At 35.3% G+C, this 20,623-nt stretch overlaps 2 non-coding genes across 2 annotated transcripts; both read left to right on the top strand.

Annotated features, from left to right (window-relative positions):
- The first annotated feature begins 16,027 nt into the window (after positions 1-16,027).
- On the top strand, positions 16,028-16,134 carry LOC128041975 (small nucleolar RNA R71). The gene has a single exon (XR_008197183.1). It is a non-coding gene; the product is annotated as a small nucleolar RNA R71 (small nucleolar RNA).
- A 3,535-nt stretch (positions 16,135-19,669) lies between these two features.
- On the top strand, positions 19,670-19,776 carry LOC128042136 (small nucleolar RNA R71). Its single transcript, XR_008197342.1, has one exon. It is a non-coding gene; the product is annotated as a small nucleolar RNA R71 (small nucleolar RNA).
- The last annotated feature ends 847 nt before the right edge of the window (positions 19,777-20,623 follow it).

Raw genomic sequence — 20,623 nt, 5'->3', positions numbered from 1 at the left:
TTGCTTTTGTTGTGCTCATGCTAGGTTTTCAAGCTTAAATGAGTTTAAGTTTTCCTTTATAATGAAATGATTTATGTTTCAATGACATTGTGATGTTTAGGATATGTTTTAGAGTGATTTTTAAGTGTTTTGGAAGTACTCACTGAGTAACACCATGACCACAGAGTTGCAACGTCGCAACCTCAATGCTTGACGTAGCGACTTCATTACTCAGTTAGTCTCTCCGAGATGTCATAAGTTCCTCATCGCGACGTCATGGCCTTCTTATAACCCTGCACCATTTTAAGTTGTTTTGATCTTCCGCGGTTCGTTTTAGGTTTTGATCACCTTCAAATAAATTCTAAATGATTTTAAATTGTTTTTAAAACTTTCAATTTGTCTAAGGCATATATTAATTATTTTATAAATGTGTTTTTAAACTTTTAACTCTTAAATAAATTCATGATTTCTTACTCGTACATGTTTCGGTGGCATCTCTCACTCGTACCGGTCATTTGGAATGGGTGAGGGCTGTTACACCAGATCATCCCCAATGGTCATAAACATCTACAAAATTATTCATTGGTTTAAATAAAAGTCAAAGACACTTCAAGACTCAAGGGAGCAACATCCAAGCAAAAAGTCCAAGATAAAATATTTCATTTATGTTAGAAAAAATCTTGTTCAAAAATGAATTTCTTGCACAATGAAAATTTAAAATTTTGAAAAACGAGTTGGTTTATGAAAAGAAATAAACCCTTAACCAAATTTGCACCTTTTTTTTCGTATATACGGATCCTCGTCGTTCCCGGCTTTCAACCGAATGACCTTTTCTGCTATTCTCGTACCACAAACTGCTTCTAGTGTGGGCTTGAACAATTCGAATCAAACACAGAACCAGAAATAGTTTTCTTTGTTTAAGTGTGAAAATGAAAAAAAATCTCTTCTTAATAAAAAAACGACAGAAATTGTTATTCCGAGAAATAGATTTAATAGTTGAGAATAAATTCTCTCTATTTTTTAGCAGAGTAACAATATCTTAAAGTTGTGTGTATTTTTCCCTACAGGTGCCATATATTAATAGGAAGAGGAGGTAGAACACTTGTTGAATTATAGAAGTTTATTTCAACTAGAAAAAAGGACTTTTAGTCTATTTAGGAGTATAGGGGGCGGAAACCCTAGTTAATAATACTAGGGTTTGTCGTCCCCCTCATTAACAAGAGAGGCTTTTGGGCCTCTCCCATATCGGGTCCAATTACAAGTACTTCTGGGGCTTTTAATACAATACTTTATAATTCGACTCAACTCAATATTTGTTTTTCTATTTCCTAAAATAAACTTCTCAATATATTTCCATTTAAATAATCTTCTCAACCCAATTCTAATTCCTTTAAAATCATGATGAATTTACCATAAAAGAATCTATGAGAAATTATATTTAATATTTATACACTCAACGATTCACTATTACAAAATGATTCATTTCCATTTTCTAATGTCATTTAATTCGGAAAAACATACATTCATTTCCAGGTCCATTTTCATTTTTATTTTGGAGAAAACTACATTCATTTCCAAATAATTTCATTTCTCCATTTTCATTTTTATTTTGGAGAAAACCGTAATCATTTCCAAATGTCACTCATTTCTCCATTTTCACCATTTCTATTCATTTATGTTCATTTGATTCAACTTGTAGTCATTTATGGTTTCAACGAGCTAGTGGAGGAATTGATTGGACATATGCGATTAGGGCATAAATGATTTATAATTAAATTCCAATTTTTTTGCCTATTAATTATGAACTCATTTAGTCACGAAGCTGCTCCACTATAGTACCGTGACTGAGCTCTCCCCAACGACATAATATTGCGAAAACAACTCGATCAGTGCTCGTCCAATGACCTTGTCATGAGTGTGTTACCCTCATAGTATATCTTGAATCTCGTTAGGATAATATCTGTTCTCCCAATATGATCATATTTTATCGCTTGCTAACCATTACATCTTCCTTCATGATAAGTCAATTACTGTCAAATAGTAATTAAGTTATTCATCACAAAGACGAACGACATGTGGCCACGTATACTTTTCATCAACCATGTAGTACCAATGAGAGGATATCATTTACCCATGTTTCAGGCTATGAACTTGTCGCGTGTGAAATGGTACGCAAATTATGCAAGTATACAAGTCAAATCAAGTAATAAAGTGATAAGTGAGATCGTCTCCGTAGGGAACGGATTAGGTATAAAAGTGGTCAAGTTATTATAACGAATTATGATTACTGTTATGGAAAAACCAAGTTAAGTATGCAGTGGTAAATTAAAGTAGTAAGGATGTGTACAAAATGTATATTTGACAAATACTGAAAAATGATAAGGCAAAGCAAGAGTGAAAATGCAATGGCAATTACGAGAATAATTACATAAATAATCTGCGAGCGAATAAATAAATAACTAAGAATGCTTTGGTAAAGATGCTACGACAAAGTATTAAGGGTCTACGATGTTGATTTGGAAGGTTGGGATTACTAAGAATCTACCCTTACTTTCAATAATGGCTCAGAAAAATCGTACTCAATCTACTGCTCAGAAGAGACCTAAAGTGATCTGCTTCTTTCGAGAGCTAGATTTCAAGTTACCTAGCATGTGTCTATAGGCTTTAGCACGGTCCCCTGCACTATTTTGTCTTCATTCTACACAAACACTGCTTTATGTCTAGAGTCTACTGCAAGTATTCAGTCGAATACCCGCTTGTATCATTCAATTTCAGTCCAACCAATCTAACCTTTTTAGAATTAGACCCATTTTATGGGCATACTGCACACTCATCTATGTCTAGAGAATGTACGCATACAATTGGGAAATAAAAACAATTGAATGAAACAGTAGATTAAATCAAATATATGCTTCAACCATTAACAAAAATAAAAAATTGATCATGTAATCCCAACCCTATGAGATTTAGCTCATGGGTTGGCAATTAAATTCGCATCCAAACTATCATCCAACATCGTTTTGATCAAATCAATTCATGGGAGAACAGATTAAGAATTAATGGAGAAACTTAGAAAGATAGTTGTCGCCAAGTCAATCCACAATCCAGTAACATAGTATCCTGTGGTGGCTAAGAGGAACTGCCTTCAGTTTCCTCCTTTCGTCTCTACTCAGCCGCTACCCTCTATTGTTGCCTCCAGATCTCCACACTTTAGGGTTTCCTTCTTTGGCTTTTTATAAGCTTTTCTTCCTAAGGTAACTCCAACAGCCCACAATATCTTCTCCTCTTTTTTAGGTAGATTTTTTTGGTACAAGTAGAGTTGGGCTGAAACTAGTATGTGTTGAGTATTGACTTGGTCATCTTTCTGAAATTGTCACAGCATTCGTGTTGGCAAATTGCCCAACCTTTTACTCCAGCAAACCTTCACTCCTTTATTTCTTTCTCTACATCCTGCACCTTTGAAACAACCAAACACAACCCTTCCACATGCAATTAAAAGTACCTAACATTTAAACACAGTCCAAGCTCCTAATGCAATGGTAAAAATACTAATGAAATGTCTTAAAATGCAACTAAATGTACCAAGTACAAGTAATTAGCTAGGTCTAAAAGCATGAAATATAACTCCTATCAAGAGTTATCACACACCCCAAACCTGAGTTATTGCTTGTACTCAAGCAAAATATGCATAAGTGCATCAATGCAAAAATATTGCCAGCATAAATAACCCTCTTAAACTGTCAATATATTCAAAAATCAATATATACATCAGTTCTCAGCAGTCTTCTTTCTCTAAAAACTTATTCGAGTTTTAGAGGTTCAACTTAACAAGGGTAGTGCATAAAATTTCTCCCTAAAAACAAGATTTCCTAAGCACCATGTGTTTTCTAGCCATAGCAAATATCTCCTTATTTACTCAAGTTATTTGTAACCCAAAATCAATTTACTCTTTCTTTAAGCATACTGGAAATGTATAAACCATTTATATTTGTGGTTTTTTTAAATCATCTTTAGAATATTAGTATATTAGGGGATTTAGCATGTCACAAAATTCTTTGACTTGATAACCACAATGGAGCATACACCAAATTACCTAGTACTCAATCATGTCACTTTTTAAATTGAAATCACTCTTGAAGCTAAGGCTTTTGACTTAGAAGATGGATAGAGCAAACAATTACCTCCTTAGCTACTCAGCTCATTACTACAATGGAGTGCCCATAATTTATTTATTTTCTATTACACACTCTTACTTAAACTCACCTTTCTAGTCAACAGCACGATGGAGCAAACAAAGTGGTGCTGAGTTACTCAACAATTCTAAGCATTGGAGTACCTACTGTCCTTTATTTAATACCGAGGCAATATGATTGAATTTGGCTTCAAAAGTCCCTAAGTTCATTAAAAGATACTCACTATAATCCAAAAAAGACTGAGTATAGGACATCTCATTTTTAGAAATTGATTTTCAAGCAACCAAACCTAAGCTAAAGTCATCTAATCCACTGTCACATGCTCTAGGTGTATTGAAGAATCTAAGCTCGTCATCAAACATTATAAGTATAGATTGTACTCCTCATAGGCAAACAGTACTTAATAGTTACATTGTAGTCACAAAATAGATTTAACTATACTAAAATGATCATACATACTAAATATAAAATACAGCCTAAATGCACAACACACCTGCAAACCTAAGGGATGCATTGTCTTCAATACATGACCAGATATATAAAAGAGCAATCAAAAATGAAATTTGTACAAAAAATTCCATAGCAAAAGAAATGAAATGCATGATGCATGAAAGAAATAGAAAACTTAACTAGCTTGGACTAGCATGTAGATACATCAGTCTGCTCGATGAGTGGATTTTTGGGCACTGACTTTATACTGCCATTTCCTCTTTTTGGGGTTCATTTCTTCCCCCTTCTCATCGGTTTCTGTGAGCTCATCAATCAGATGATCAATGTCACGGTCCTATGTAGTTACAGAAGTTGGTGGCGAAGGTGGAATAGGGTCCTTACCTTTGGTGGTGGTAGTAGTGGCAGTGCATCTTTTTCTTCTTCTCCATCCTTCTCAATAGTTAAGGATACCATTTTTTTGGGCTCTTCAACAGCAGGTTGAGTAGGCTCCTGAGCAGTAGTTTGAGTGGGCTTCTCGGTAGCATCAGAAAATGGGAACAAAGTGGCAGGAAATACAGGAAAGTCTAGCATTGTCTTTGTAAAATTCTTTTGCAGGGATCTCCTGAGAGCCAAATCCATACTCCTCACATAGGCCCAACATTGAGCTTGTTGTTGCTGGGGCTGGACATTCTCTTCAGCTAGGTGAAATTACTGAATTTCAAAAAGGGACATCCTCTACTCCGACTACTTTAAGAAGTGCAATATTTTCTATTTGAGGGAGCTACGAGAAACTGAAGGTGCTGTCGTCGGAGAATGCGTAGTAGTGGAAGTGGTGGTTTGACTATGCTGAGTTGCCTTGGCAGCATCAGTGCTTGAATCTTGGCAAAGATGGTCTTGGACAGTCCACCCTTGTTAGGGGTGATATCCTCATCCGCATTAAGAGGACTTGGGCGGTTCAACATAGAACCGTAATAAGGGAGTAGAAGTTTAAGTTACCAGCATTCTTCTTAGCACATTGGTGTACTTTCTGAAAAATAATCCTACCGACATTAATTCTTCTTCCTTTTATGATAGAGTGCAGAAAAAGCATTCTTTCTTTTGAAACAATTGTATTGTGCGTAGACGGCATAAGTCGGTTCCTCAAAAAATTATACCATATTTTCCCAATAGGCTTCAACAAAACCCCCTCAATAGTATAACACTCTTGACTGGAAACAGCCCATCTTCCTTCGATACATAAATCACCCAATACCTGGGTTAAACCCTAAATAATGATACTAACAAATGGTGTGTGTTCGTCTTAGACACTTGAAAGACCAAACTGTGCATTAATATGATCTTCATCAAAAGGAACGGAAGTGCCCCTTACGCAGATAAAAGGCGAATCTAGAGAATTGACATGAGCATAATAGTCTTGAACAATTTTCCCTAAAATGTCTTCGGGGTACAAACAAAAAATACCACACCCATGTTTTTTTACTATGGAGGACACAGATTCATCGTATCCAATGTATGATTCATCTTTAAACAAGAACCCTTGCTCAAAATAGAAGAGCACTTTACGATGTTGTTATTGTACCTCATGGCTGCGACACTATTAAAGAATGTCTTTTGCTGAGTAGCACCAACTCTTGATGGTTCAGTAGTTTTGGAGGTAGTTTTGACGTGAGCCATTGGAGAAGACTAGAAGAAATCTTGGATAATGTAATGGAAGAAAAGATAAAAGAGATTGAAGAGAAAAAATGGTAATAATGACAACTTAGTAGAAACCTAAGAGATGCGAGTAGTTGAAAGGAGGAAAATAAGGGAGATAGCAATGACAATTTAGCAAAAATGAAACGTACTATGACATGGAGGAGAAAAGAAAGGAATATGAAATATTTTGGGGGGGATATGAAGTTCCCTAATCCATAAAAAAAAGTTTATCTTCTCTTCTATGGGCTCGCCACGTAACAAAATTGACCCAGCTATAAAAAAAAATTTCTCCATTGAACTTATCTGCCTGGTCAACCTCACGTTATCCATTTAACCAGTTTATTGCAATGCTACGGTAAACTCCTCTTAATATCACAACTACTCAGTTCAAATTCTTTATTCTGTCTCTGGAAATCATAGAAAACTATTCAAAAATAAGAAAACAAAAATGGAAACAATATTAAATGAGTACTAAAAATAAAATTAAAGTAAAAAAGTAAGGAAAAGAGAGATAAAATAAATTCTTATCTCAAACATCTCAGAGGTTAATGGAGTGCTTGTCTCGATCCACGTGGGCACCCCAGTAGTGCTTTAAGCGTTGTCCATTAACCTTAAATGTGACCCTCATTTTCAAGTCTTTAACATTAACAGCTCTATGAGGATACACTTGAGCTACATCAAAAGGATTTGACCAGTGAGATTTTAATTTACCAGGGAACAATTTGAGACTAGAGCTGAATAACAATCCTGTTGTCCTGGTTCAAATTGTTGTGGCATAATTCTTTTATCGTGCCAACGCTTGGTCTTTTCCTTGTACAGCTTAGCATTTTCATATGCTTGTGCTAAAAAATCCTTCATTTCATTCAATTTTAACAATCTTTTATGGCCAGCAGCGACCCAATCCATGTTCAGCTTCTTAATAGCCTAAAATGCTTTATGCTCAAGTTCATCAGGAAGGTGTCATGGCTTGCCAATGACAAGCTTAAAAAGTGACATCCCCAACGGTGTTTTGTCTGTGGTACAATACGCCCACAAAACTTCATCCAATCTGTAGAAAAATCCTTATGAATAGGATTCACCATTTTTTCTAAGATTTTTTTTAATTTCTCTGTTAGAAATTTCAACTTGTTTGTTTGTTTGGGGGTGATATGTTGTGACAATCTTATGTTTCACCCCATATCGCTGCAAAGCGTTAACTACCAACTTGCAATCAAAATGAGACCCCTCATCATTAATAATGACTCTAGGTGTACCAAATCTTGTAAAAATATTCTTATGTAAAAACTTCATTACTGAACTGGCATCATTAGTAGGAAGGGAAAAAGCCTCGACCCACTTAGAGACATAGTCCACTACTATCAGTATGTACAATTTGCCCACTGACGGTGGAAATGGACCCATAAAGTCTATTCCCCACACATCAAACAACTCAATTTCCAGTATACTTTGCAATGACATTTCGTGTCTTCTAGATAGATTTCCTGTTCTCTAACAACGATCACATGACTGATAGAATTCAGGAGCATCTTTGAATAGACTTGGCCAATAAAATCCTGACTGAAGTACTTTGGCAGCAGTTCTCATCCCTCGAAAATGTCATACGTACGAAGCTAAATGACAATATTGTAGAATGCTATGGATTTCATCATCAGGGACACATTTCCTAATTATTTTATCAGAATAATATTTAAACAAGAAAGGTTTATCCCAATAATAGTGCTTGGCATCATGAAGATTTTTCCATCTTTGAATGTTGAGATCGGGTGGCAACACACCTCTCATTAAATAGTTCACCATGTCGGCATACCAAGGGAGTGTCGTGGCAACTAATAGCTATTCGTCTGGAAATTATTCTTTGATAAGCATGTCATGATCACCTTTACTTCCAGATTCTAACCTCGACAAGTGATCAGCCACTTGATTCACAGTCCCTTTTTCCGATCTCTAATTTCCAAGTCAAACTCATGTAGCAAAATTATCCACCTAATCAACCTTGGCTTAGCATCTTTCTTACTCATTATATACTTAATAGAAGAATGATCTGTGTAGAGTTTGACCTTTATGCCAACTAGATAAGAATGAAATTTATCGAACGCAAACACCACAACCTATAACTCCTTTTCCATGATGGTGTAATTAAGTTACACTACCGATAAAGTTCTGCTAGGATTTTTTTTCTTTCCTTTGCCCCAACATGGCTCCCACAGCATAATCGCTGGCGTCACACATGAGTTCAAAACGCAGTATCTGTTCCAAAGCTACTACAATTGGTGCTGTTATAATTTTTTTCTTTAACTCTTGAAATGCTACCAAGCAATGTTCACCAAAATTGAAAGCTCTATTTTGCTCCAACAAAGTGCACAAGGGTTTGGATATCCTCAAAAAATCCTTTATGTACCTTCTATAAAAACCTGCATGACCTAAAAAGCTTCTAATACCTTTGAAACAGGTAGGAGGTGGCAAATTTTCTATCACTTCAATTATTGCTCTCTCTCCACTTCAATTCCTCTCTGTGATATCCTATGTCATAGGACAATTCCTTCATGAACCATGAAGTTGCATTTTTCCCAATTTAAAATAAGATTCGTTTCTTCATAACACCACAGAACCAAGTCTAAATTTTTCAAATAATCCTCAAAATCACTCCCGAACACAGAAAATTCGTCCATGAAGACTTCAAGAAAATTTTCCACCATGTCAGATAATATAGCCATCATACAACATTGAAAAGTTGTTGGGGCATTACATTACCCGAACGGCATCTTTCTGAACATAAAAGTACCATATGGATATGTGAAAGTTGTATTCTCTTGGTTATTGGGAGCTGTGGCAATCTGATTATATCCTGAATAACCATCCAAAAACTAGTACAAAACTTTCCCAACTAATCTATCCAACATCTAATCAATGAATGGTAAAGGAAAATGGTCCTTCCTAGTAGCCTTGTTAAGCTTGCAGTAATCCATACACACTTTCCATCTAGTGAGAGTACAAGTTGGTATGAACTCAGTGTTATCATTACTTACCACTGTGACACCTCCTTTATTGGGTACACATTGTACAGGACTCACCCATGAGCTGTATAAAATCGGGGCAAATCTAGAAAGGCATAAATAGTGGAGGGGTTTGAAAGCAATTTGAAGGAGTCTTCAAGGGCTATTTTCAAGACAAATAGTCAGTTAAACAAGCTGATTGGGTCAGCATGCCGGACGGTTTTGGGCTACCCAATGCTCGGTTGGATCAGTTTTCTCTGTTCAGCTCAATTGGGCCCCTTTTCATAAACAATAATTTATTTAACCCAAATTAAATTGGATTAAATTTAAAATTAATTATATTATGAATTAATATTCATAATTTGGATAGTCTTAGGCTGAAAATTTAATTTTCCTTGATGCTTCAAAATTGCTTCTCGGTTTTATGCTTTTAGTAGTGTCTGTTGAGCCGTTTTTCGCCCTTTGTGAAAATCTGTCGAAAATAATAAAAAATAGTCAAAATTTGATATAAAATTAATTAAAATTCAACATGTAAATAATTTGAGTGCAATTTAATTAATCTATAATAATTATATATTTTTCAACAAGAATTTCACTGAAACTGCATGAATTTGAGTTTAAAAGGGCATGAAAAAGTGTGAATATTTTTGTGTTTCCACACCTCCAAACTTAATTCAATGCTCGTCCCAAGTAATGCACAAATTTGAAAAGAATTTCTCGAAAAAACCTTTAAAAAATGCCTTCAGAACAATATTTTTCCCAAAATTATGATTTTAGTATACTTATGCTTAAGAACAAGAAATTTGATATTTATGCTATTTATTTATACATATCATTCAAATTAATCTCAATTATTCTTATGATAGCAAAAATAGACTAAATGATTTCTCAATAAAGACATGTTAAATCCCTACCAATTTGATTTTATTCCCTTATTCAAGATTAAGCTGCAATCATTAAGTTTAACTTATGCCTTTATATGTTGAACATATCAATTTCTCTCCACTAATGTAGGTAGCATAGAAACTTGAATCAATAGGTCTTTAAAAAGGTTGTAACTTGGCTAGGCTAAGGGAAGGTAAAAGATAGATAAATTTAGGCTAAAAACCCTAGACTCAGCTTCAATCAGACTTTCAGAATAATTACCTTCAATACACCAACTTATTTTGCTTTCACATACTCTTTTGTACATCTATTTTCTTTCAAGTACATATGCTTTCCCTTTTTTTCTCATTTTCTTTTTTTTCTTTTCCTTTTTTTATCACGAGCTTTTTACTTTTTGTACTACAATTTTTTTGAGCATTTCATACTTTTTTCAACTCCCCCAAACTTATATTCAAAGAACATTTTGAATAGTAATGAGCCTAGTGTTTGGGACAATTTAAAGATAATTAAGAGAAAAGTGATGGCTAAATATTGCAAAGGTTCAAATAAAATTAGGCCATATAATCTCAAAGTTGGGTTTTAAAGGATAAAATTTCCTCAAGGTTGGCTTGAAAGGCTCAAACAGTCCAAACAAAAAGTTGCCTATATCATTTTCAACATTCCATGCTTCCTAGGATTTCACCTCAAGAAACTATTAAGTCAATTCTAGAGACTTAAACTTTCATGCATATTTATCTTTCCTAAGGAACTAAAAATTTTATGGTATGATTTGCATGCTTTATTAAAAATACATTTATGTCATTATTAAGCTAACATAAAAATTATTGAAATAATCAAAATTTATTTATATTGAAGTTTAGCATACTTAACAAAATTTCAAATTTTTGAAAAAAATATATCCTAGAGGAAATAATTTCAGTTTTTTGGTCCTCCTATTTAAGATGAACAATGTCCTCATTGTTAAAAGTGAATAGATACTATACACCAAGTAGGATTCTAGAAAAGAGGAGGTGATTCAATTTGACTGCTTAAGTACCAAGCTCTCTCTAAATCCAATCCTAGACGTGTATATATCTATTGCCACACTTTATACTTTGCAACTTGTTCATTTTTATTAATGATTTCCACCTTTTATTTTATTATGCAAAAAATAAAAATTCCTAATAAAACCTAATCCTATTAAATAACCTAAGAACGGAAATAAAATAAAGTCAATATCCCCTCTTTTTATTTATTTACAGATCCCTCCGAATTCGACTCATCTTTTGCTCCATCGTCTTTGTTTTTACATGAATCGCTTCGCTCCCTCTTTGATAGTGGACTCCATGGGTCAAATATAGAATCTGGAAACTCAGGCACAAAAATAAACGAGTCATTGAATATTTTCGTAAGAGCGCTTCTCATTGAGTCATCCCTTATTTTTGAATATCTCCAGTAAGCTTGTTGCTGCCACTGCATATGTTGCATTATGTCCATCAACTTTGACAACTCATCTCAAAGATCTAGGCGAGGCGATTGAGCTCTGAACATTGAAGTTGTGACATCAGGTTTGGTTACTGGTTCCATTCGTTTTGCCTTATTAGGGATTTCAGCTGACTGCATTGGTTCAATCTCTGTGGGATCTTCTTCTTCTTCGGGATCCTCGCTCTCTTCAACTCATTGCTGTAGAATAGAGTCTCCAACTATTCGATAGAGGTCCTAATCTGTGATTGTGCCCTGGCAATAACCTGTCTTCTTTAAGTTTGCAAGAATTTTAGCTTTCAAGCAAAAAATTGTTATCGTAAAAGGAAAGTAAGTTGGGCCAGAATGTCTAGCGGCACAATTCTGCATTTCTCTCAAGATGATTTTTCCCACATCAATGGTCTTTCCAGTTAAAATCGAGTATAATAAGACCATTCATTCTAATGAAATTGTAGTCCTATGTGAAATGGGCATAAGGTTGAATCAAATGAAGTAGAACCATACATCCGCTAGTGGTGTCAAAAATTATCTGCAACAAGTTTGAATTCCATGCTTTGACACAGTCCACTTAGAACCTGGAACTGTAAGTTCCTCGAGAATTTCTTACAGGTTTTCAGACTCAATATTGCTCATCAAGGAAGAATATTCGTCTTCTTCAAAATTAGGTAATTCAAAGAATTCATTAATAGCCTTTGAGGTTATTGGTACCTTGATTCCACGGACAGAAACTTCCATCAATTCGCTTGAGGTCAAATTCACGTAAAATTCATGAACTAACTGCTCATCTGCACTAGGTCTTTTCTTACAAAAGAACTCCCAATTGAGAGCTTCAGTAATTTTTCAAATGTGCGCCATGAAATCAATACAGTTGCTTTCTTTCAACGTAAAGCCTTTTTCTGGGTGCATCTGTTAATTCTTGAAAACGCTTTCGTATCTCGCTTTGGCTTCTTCACAGTAGAATTTGTTTTATGATTTGTCAATTTGAGCAGAGGCACGAGTTCTCTTGCGAGGCATGATTAACCTAAACATATGATGGAAACAAATATTTTCTCAAAAATTTAATTAGTATAAAATATTAATAATTTAATAAATTGAAAAATTAAATAATTAATTAAAATTAAAATTTAGGAGAAAATTTTGTCTTATCACGTTTTTCTAAAAATTAATAACTCAAAGAAAATAAATATAAAGCAAAAGGGTTGGTTTAGGGATGGTTGTAGGGTGTTTTGATGGTGTTGGGCAATAGGCAAGGGTGTTGGTGCAAGTAGAAGGGCACGGTGTGAGCAGATGTGTAGACAGTAGGTGGCACTATCTGGCGAACAGTAAGGCTGGTGCGTTGGCGCACGTGAGTGAGTGCATAAGAGTGGGTCTGCCGCGAGCGACAGTAGCGGCGTGAGCTGCTGGTGCGTGCGTGGGCTGCTGGCCGAATAGGGCTGCTGCTAGGCGTGAGGGAAATCTCTGAAAGCTCTTAAGCACTCCTCATCAAGTTTGAACGTCGTGTCTGTCTCCAATAATTTGCATAAGGGTTTAGTAATTTGGAGAAGTCCTTGATAAATCTTCGATAGAAACTGGCGTGGCCCAAAAAGCTCCTAACACTCTTTCCAGATGTTGGAGGTGGGAGTTTCTCAATAACGTCTACCTCTGCTTTGTCTACCTCGATTTCATGTCTCGTTATCCGATGCCCTAGAACAATACCTTCTCGTACCATGAAATGACACTTTTCCCAGTTAAGTACGAGGTTTGTTTCTTCGCATTGCCTTAGTACCTTGGTTAGACGGGCTAGGCAATCATCATATATATCTTCGAATACTGAAAAATCATCCATAAAGACTTCCAAGTATTTCTCAACCATATCAGTACAAATAAACATAATACATCTTTGAAATGTAGTAGGTGCATTACATAAACAAAATGGCATACATCTAAATGCAAATGTACTGTACAGGCAGGTGAATGTTGTCTTGTATTGATCTTTCGGTGCTATTATAATTTGATTATACCCCGAGAATCCATTGAGAAAATAGTAATAGTCTCACCCCGTGAGTCTATCCAGCATCTGGTCCAAAAACGGCAAAGAAAAGTGATCTTTCCTAGTCGCCTTGTTCAGCTTCTGATAATCGATGCAAATTCTCTATCCCGTAATCATTCTAGTCGGTATCAACTCGTTATTCTCATTTTTAATTACCATAATACCTCATTTCTTTAGCACGCACTGGACCGGACTTACCCACGTCCTTCGTGATGGGGTTCAGTCTTCATTGTCCATCAATCATCCCTTTTTCACCAACTTTCAGGATGATCTTGTGCATGCATACAGATGGACTAATGCAACGAATATCGGTTATGGTTCATCCGATATCCTTCTTGAATTGTTTCAATAATAGGATAAGTTTCGCTTCTTGCTCAACGGTTAATTTCGCTAAAACAATCACAGGCAAAGTAGAAGCATTACCTAAATAAACATATTTTAAATGTGAGGGAAGTACCTTCAGTTCTAATTTAGGTGGCTCCTCAATTGACGCTTTTGGTTGGGCATTATCCCTATTCTCTAACTCCAAAGATTCAAAATGGGATTGCGGATTAAATCCCATTTGATTAGCTTCTAGCAAAGCTAAGTATTCATCCTCCTCTTCATCATTTAGAGGGTCTGGTGTCAAAATTTGTTCCAATGGGTCCTCGACATAGTTAAGTTCCCTTTCCATGATTAATTCCTCTAAATTAGACACTGCAGAACAATCATCAATTGTGTCAGGAAATCTCATAGACTTAAAAACATTAAATGTTACCTGATCGTCCTGAACACGCATAGTAAGCTCGCCCTTTTACACATCAATAAGGGTACATCCAGTTCCTAGGAAAGGCCTTCCTAGGATGATTGGCACTTCTTTGTCTGTTTCAAATTCTAGATTAACAAAGTCAGCAAGAAAAATAAATTTGTCTACACGTACCAATACGTCCTCGATTTTTCCTTCTAGATGTGCTAAGGATCGATATGCTAATTGAAGTGTAACCATATTAGGTCTAAATTCACCTATCCCCAACTTCCTAAATATTTACATGGGCATCAAGTTGATACTCACACCCAAATCACATAGTGTCTTACCATGTTATGTTGCTCCAATGTTGCAAGGTATGGTAAAACATCCAGGATCCTTCAACTTTAGAGGTAGTTTGTCTTGAAGATATGCACTGTCTTCCTTTGTCAGGGCTACCATCTCAAATTCTCCAAGTCTTCATTTTTTTGATAGCATATCCTTCATGAATTTGAAGTAGTTCGGCATTTTTTCAAGTGCTTCAACCAACGGGATGTTGATATGAAGTTGCTTGAGTACATCTAGGAACTTCTTGAATTGAACTTCCTGCTTCTGCTTCTGAAGTCTTTGAGGGTAGGGTGGTGGAGGCTTCTTTACTGGAACTCGTTGATTTGTCTTTTGTGGCAATTCTGCATCTAACGAAGTTGTTAGTTTATCAGAATTAGCTAGTTCAGAAGTTACCTTATCAGATTTTTCAGAATCAAGTTCTACTGAAACTGGATTTTCAGCACTCGGTTGAACTTCCATTGAGTTTTGAGCCTCAGCTGGCTCCTTTTCAACTTCAATGGTGTTGGGCTCTAATGTCTTTCTACTCTTCAATGTCAACGCTTTACAATGCTCCTTCCTTGGATTCCTCGGATTCTCTGTATCACTAGGTAAAGTATCTTGTGGTCGGTTTCTGAGTTCAGTTGCAAGCTAGCCCATTTGGTTAGGTTTTTCAATGTAGCTATTTGGCTTTGGATTAAGGCATCATTCTTGGCTATGTATGCCTTCAACAAGTTTTCTAATCCATTGGATAGTTCAACTTAAGGTTTTTTCTGAACTTTTTGGGTAAAAATAGGTGGTTGGGTCGGTCTAGGTCAGGCTTATACTGGGTCTAGCCCCTTGGTTACTCCAGGAAAAAATTATGGTGGTTTGGCCACGATGGGTTATAAGAAATGGATTGCAGTCCTTGCCTTCCTCGATTTTGGTTCTGGTTACCCATGTAATAAATGAATTCTGGGTTTGACGGACATTCATCAAACAGATGTGCTTCCCCACAATAGACACAAGTGACATTTTCAAATTGATTCGGTAGCTGTGCTGCAAAACTATTAAACTCATTAGTGGTAAAATTTTTAAGCATTGAGGAAATAGAGGATACCTGATATGCGAGTGAAGTGAGACTGTCTATTTCATGTATTCCAGCGACTCGTCTTCCTAACGCTGCTCGATTGGTTCACTATTGATAATTGTTACTGGCAATCCTCTCGATAATTTCATAAGCCTCATTATAAGACTTAGAAAGGAGACGTCCACTACCATCCTCGTGTAAGCATTAAGACCATTATAAAACATCTCAAGTTGGATGCAATGTGGGATTTTGTGATGAGGGCACTTCCATAATGATTCTTTGTACCTTTCCCATGCCTCATACAAGGACTCGTCATCCATTTGTTGAAAAGCAGTGATCTCCTTCCTCAACTTCGCATTCTTGCTAGGCAGAAAATATTTTATGAGGAATCTTTCTACTAGCTCTTTCCATGTGGAAATTGAATTTGGTGGCAATAAGTTCAACTAGGCTCAAGCTCTGTCCCTTAGCAAATATGGGAATAACTTCAATCGTAGTGCATCTTCGGGTACTTCGACTAACTTGAAAGAATCACTCACCTCCATGAACAGTCTTAAGTGCAGGTGAGGATCTTCGGTAGGCATTCCACTGAATTGGCGCACTGTCTGAAGCATCTAGAACATGATTGGCTTCAGTTCGAACTGTTGTGCCTCGATTTCGGGTCTCTTAATACCTGGATAAAGATCATGAAACACTGGCACGGCATACTGTCTTAGAGCTCTATCCCTATCATCGAAGTTCATCTCTTCGGTCCTTCTCTGACTTGCTTGTCTTCTTCGTTGTCGAAAAGTTCTTTCTATCTCAGGGTCTACGGGGAGTAAATCGATGATTTGATCAATACTCATAAACACCTGAAATAAATACAAAAAAATTAATTAAGTTAAAATTGAACAGAAAAATAAACCAAAATGCAAAATTCACAAATTCACAAATAATGACTTTTTAAAACAGCCCCCGGTAACGGCACCAAAAACTTGGAACGACAAAAATGTGCAAGTGTACACAATCGCAACAAGTAATAAAGTAGCAAGTAAATGTCAAGTTATCGTACCCACAGGGACTATGAAAATAATTATTTATGAATGCAATTAAAAACACTTTCGTGAAGAAAAATATTTTGATTTGAGGAGGTGATTAAAAACTAAGATTTTTAACTAAGTAAAATAAATAAAAATAAAATAAAATAAAATTTCCAATGCACAATTTCAAAAGATGATTTTAATCAAGATGACATAATTGTGCTAGATTAATTACATTTCTTAACTTAGAATTATTAAAATCATGTTTATGTTGTTACGAGTAAATTCATGGCAACTCGGTAATTTACTAACTTATGAACATACTTACCTACCAAAATCCATTTATCTCTTGACTATATCTCTATGTCAATTCAACCAATTAAACAAATTTTAATAAGCAAATGTGTTAATGCACATACATTCTTATGAAATTAAAATAATCTCTTGTACATATCTCTATGCTAATTCAAACAATTAATTCAATCTCATAAGCACATAAAAGATTACGTGAAGTAACAATGTATTTCTACCTTGAAACAATTTAATCATAATAATCTTGCAAGATATGCAAGGCTAATGTATCATTAGATATCGTTGCTAATTTAACTCTCACTACATTAGATGATTAAACATACACCGATTAAGTATCATGTCAACTAATTACAATTTCAATCCGTTTAAATAATTAATTCATTAGTTACCTTACAATTGTAATGCAAGAATAACTTAGTCATGGTTTTACTTAATCAAACATCTTACTGAGGCTTATAACAATACAAACACAATTTTAATAACTCAAGTTGAAGAAATGCAATCAACCTAACACGAATTAAATTTAAACCATATTAATTAAATTAAACATATCAACATTACAAATATTCATAGGCATGTTCATCATAACAACAAAATTAAAAGGATACGGAACAAGAATCAAATCTGGTGTTTCTCCGAGGCTTAACTAGTTTGCTCCTCTCCTTCTTCTCTACTTGTTCTTATTGAACTGAGGCTTCCACGAACACTTGAATGCTGCTCCAAATGGTGGTTGAATAACTCTTTTTCAAGAGGTGAAATCTACAAGGTAATGGGGGAAGAAAATGAAGAACAATGGAAGGTAATGAAGAGAGAAAAGTGATAGAGAAGTGAATAAATGAATGGGTTTGAGATGTGTTTGAAGTGAGAAGCCAATAGGGTATTTATAGGTTCCGGAGGATGCTAAAATTAGCAAAAATCTGCAGCCATAGAGCCCCCTCATGGCTGGCCACACATGTGGCAAGTTTGAAGGTTTCAAACTTGTTATTTTAAGGTAGGGGAAAATTTAGAAAGACATAAATAGTGGAGGGGTTTGAATGCAATTTGAAGGAGTCTTCAAGGGCTATTTTGCAAGCCAACTAATCAGCCAAACAAGCTGACTGGGCCAGCATGTGGAACAGTTTTGGGATGCCCAATTCTCAATTGGATCGGTTTTCTCAGTTCAGCTCAAGTGGGCCCCTTTTCATAATTAATTAAAAATAATTTATTTAACCCAAATTAAATTAGATTAAAATTAAAATTAAAATTAATTATATTATGAATTAATATTCATAATTTAGACCGTCTTAGGCTAAAAATTAATTTTCCTTGATGCTTCAAAATTGCTTCTCAATTTTGTGCTTCTAGTAGTGTCTATCGAGCCATTTTTCGCCCTTTGTGCAAATATGTTGAAAATAATAAAAATAAATCAAAATTTGATATAAAATTAATTAAAATTCAAAATTTTAATAATTTGAGTGCAATTTAATTATTTTATAATAATTATATATTTTTCGGTAAGAATTTTACTGAAACTGCATGAATTTGAGTTAAAAAGGGCATGAAAAGTGTGTATATTTTTGTGTTTCCAGTGGTCATCCTTCAGGTTGTTGATATTGTCTTTCCGTGGCTTCTTGTTGACAACATGATCTGATTTTGCCACAACATTTTTCTGCTTACCCTTTTATGGTTCAGTATGTTTTTCACATGACTCTAGGATCTTTACATGGTTGTCATTCGAGTTATCCTCTCCTACCATGGCATCTTGAGCAACATCATCAAGTTGAGTTCCAATTTTAAGAGTGATGGCCTTGCATTTTTCCTTCCCTTGTGATCTCAAATTCTCAGTCTCACTTGGCAATTCTCCTTGCGGTCTCAAATTTCAAGCATTTGTTATTTTCCCCACTTAATTCTCAAAAGCTCAGAGAGGTGCAGCCTGAATCTGAATTACGACATCATTCTTGGCCATATGTTCTTTCAATAAGGCTTCAATAGATGATGATGATGATGATGAGGTCAATGCTCGACCCTGCTGGACATTTTTCTTCGGCATAGGATGATTATAATTAGGCGGTGCACTGTTGGCATTGTCTTATAGCATTGTTAAAATTTTCCACACCTTAATTATTCTAACTAAAGTTCAGATGTTATTGTCACCCTGGATTATACATGTTGGAATAGGGATATTGTTCATGTTGAAATTACCCATGTAACACACGGATGTTGGGTTTGATGGGCATTCATCAAACACATGGTCTTCACCACAATAAACACACAAAAGTTCGGTTGATTTCATCTCCTGAACTGTAATGGGCTTCTTCATTGTTTTGATCATATTAGCCAAAGAACATACATGGGCTGTTAATGAAGTGATTACATCTAGCTCCATGGTACCAGCAGCTCTCTTGCTCATCCCTACTCTTTTACTAGGATATTGATAATCATTGTTGGCAATCTTCTCCAGAATTTCATATGCTTCATTATAAGATTTATCCGAAAAATATTATTGGCAAAAGCATCAACTACCATCCTTGTATGTGCATTCATCCCATTATAAAATATCTCCATCTAAGTCTAGTGTTGAAATCCATGCATCGGACATTTTCGAATTAAGTATTTAAATCGTTTCTAAGCTTCATATAGTGTTTCATCCTCCGATTGTCTAAAATATGTGATGTCATTTCTAAACTTGGCATTCATATTTAGAGGATTATACCATAGCAAAAATCTCTAGCAAAGATCATTCCATAATGCCACTGTTCCTGATGGCAAAGCATTCAGCCACGCTCTTGCACGATCTCTTAAAGAATATGGAAATAGTTTAACCTGTAAAGCATCTTCAGGAACACCCTGTTGTCTAAACGAGTCACAGGCCTCTAGAAAAAGTCTTAAATGCAGTCTTGGATCTTCAATGGGTAATCTATTAAACTGTCATATTGTTTGTAACATCTAAAACATTACCAGCTGTTGAGCCTATATTTTTAGTCTGACTATCCCTAGATTCATGTCATCCAAAATTGTCACAACATGCTCTCAGATTGGTCTGTCTCAGTCATCTACCACCCTACGAACATGAGGATTAGTGTCCTAACCATTCAGATAATCATTCAAACCAGGTATCGTCCTAAAAATATTAGGATTAATATCTTGACCATTCGGATTATCATTGAGACTAGGATCATTCCCGTTCCTAGCCATTTTCCGTAGTTCTTTTCGCTTTCTTCGTAAAGTTCTTTCGATCTTTGGGTCAAAAGGATATTTTTTGTTAGAAAGAATTTCTCTTCTCATACACTGATGGCAAACCTATAGAAATTAAATTAAACTAAGTTAAATAAAATTGATGGAATTAAGTAAAATAACAAAACCAAATTTCACCAAATTGTCGATCCCTGACAACGACGCCAAAAAATTGCCGCATGTGAAATGGTATGCCAATTGTGCAAGTATACTCACCAAATAGTGTAATAATGTGATAAGTAAGATCGTCTCCATAGGGATCGGATTAGGTATAAAAGTGGTCAAGTTATTATAATGAATT

The sequence above is a fragment of the Gossypium raimondii genome, chromosome 6, assembly GCF_025698545.1.
Source record: "Gossypium raimondii isolate GPD5lz chromosome 6, ASM2569854v1, whole genome shotgun sequence".
Taxonomy (NCBI): domain Eukaryota; kingdom Viridiplantae; phylum Streptophyta; class Magnoliopsida; order Malvales; family Malvaceae; genus Gossypium; species Gossypium raimondii.
The sequence above is the reverse complement of the archived record's forward strand: the minus strand, read 5'-3'. Positions and strand labels throughout refer to the sequence as shown.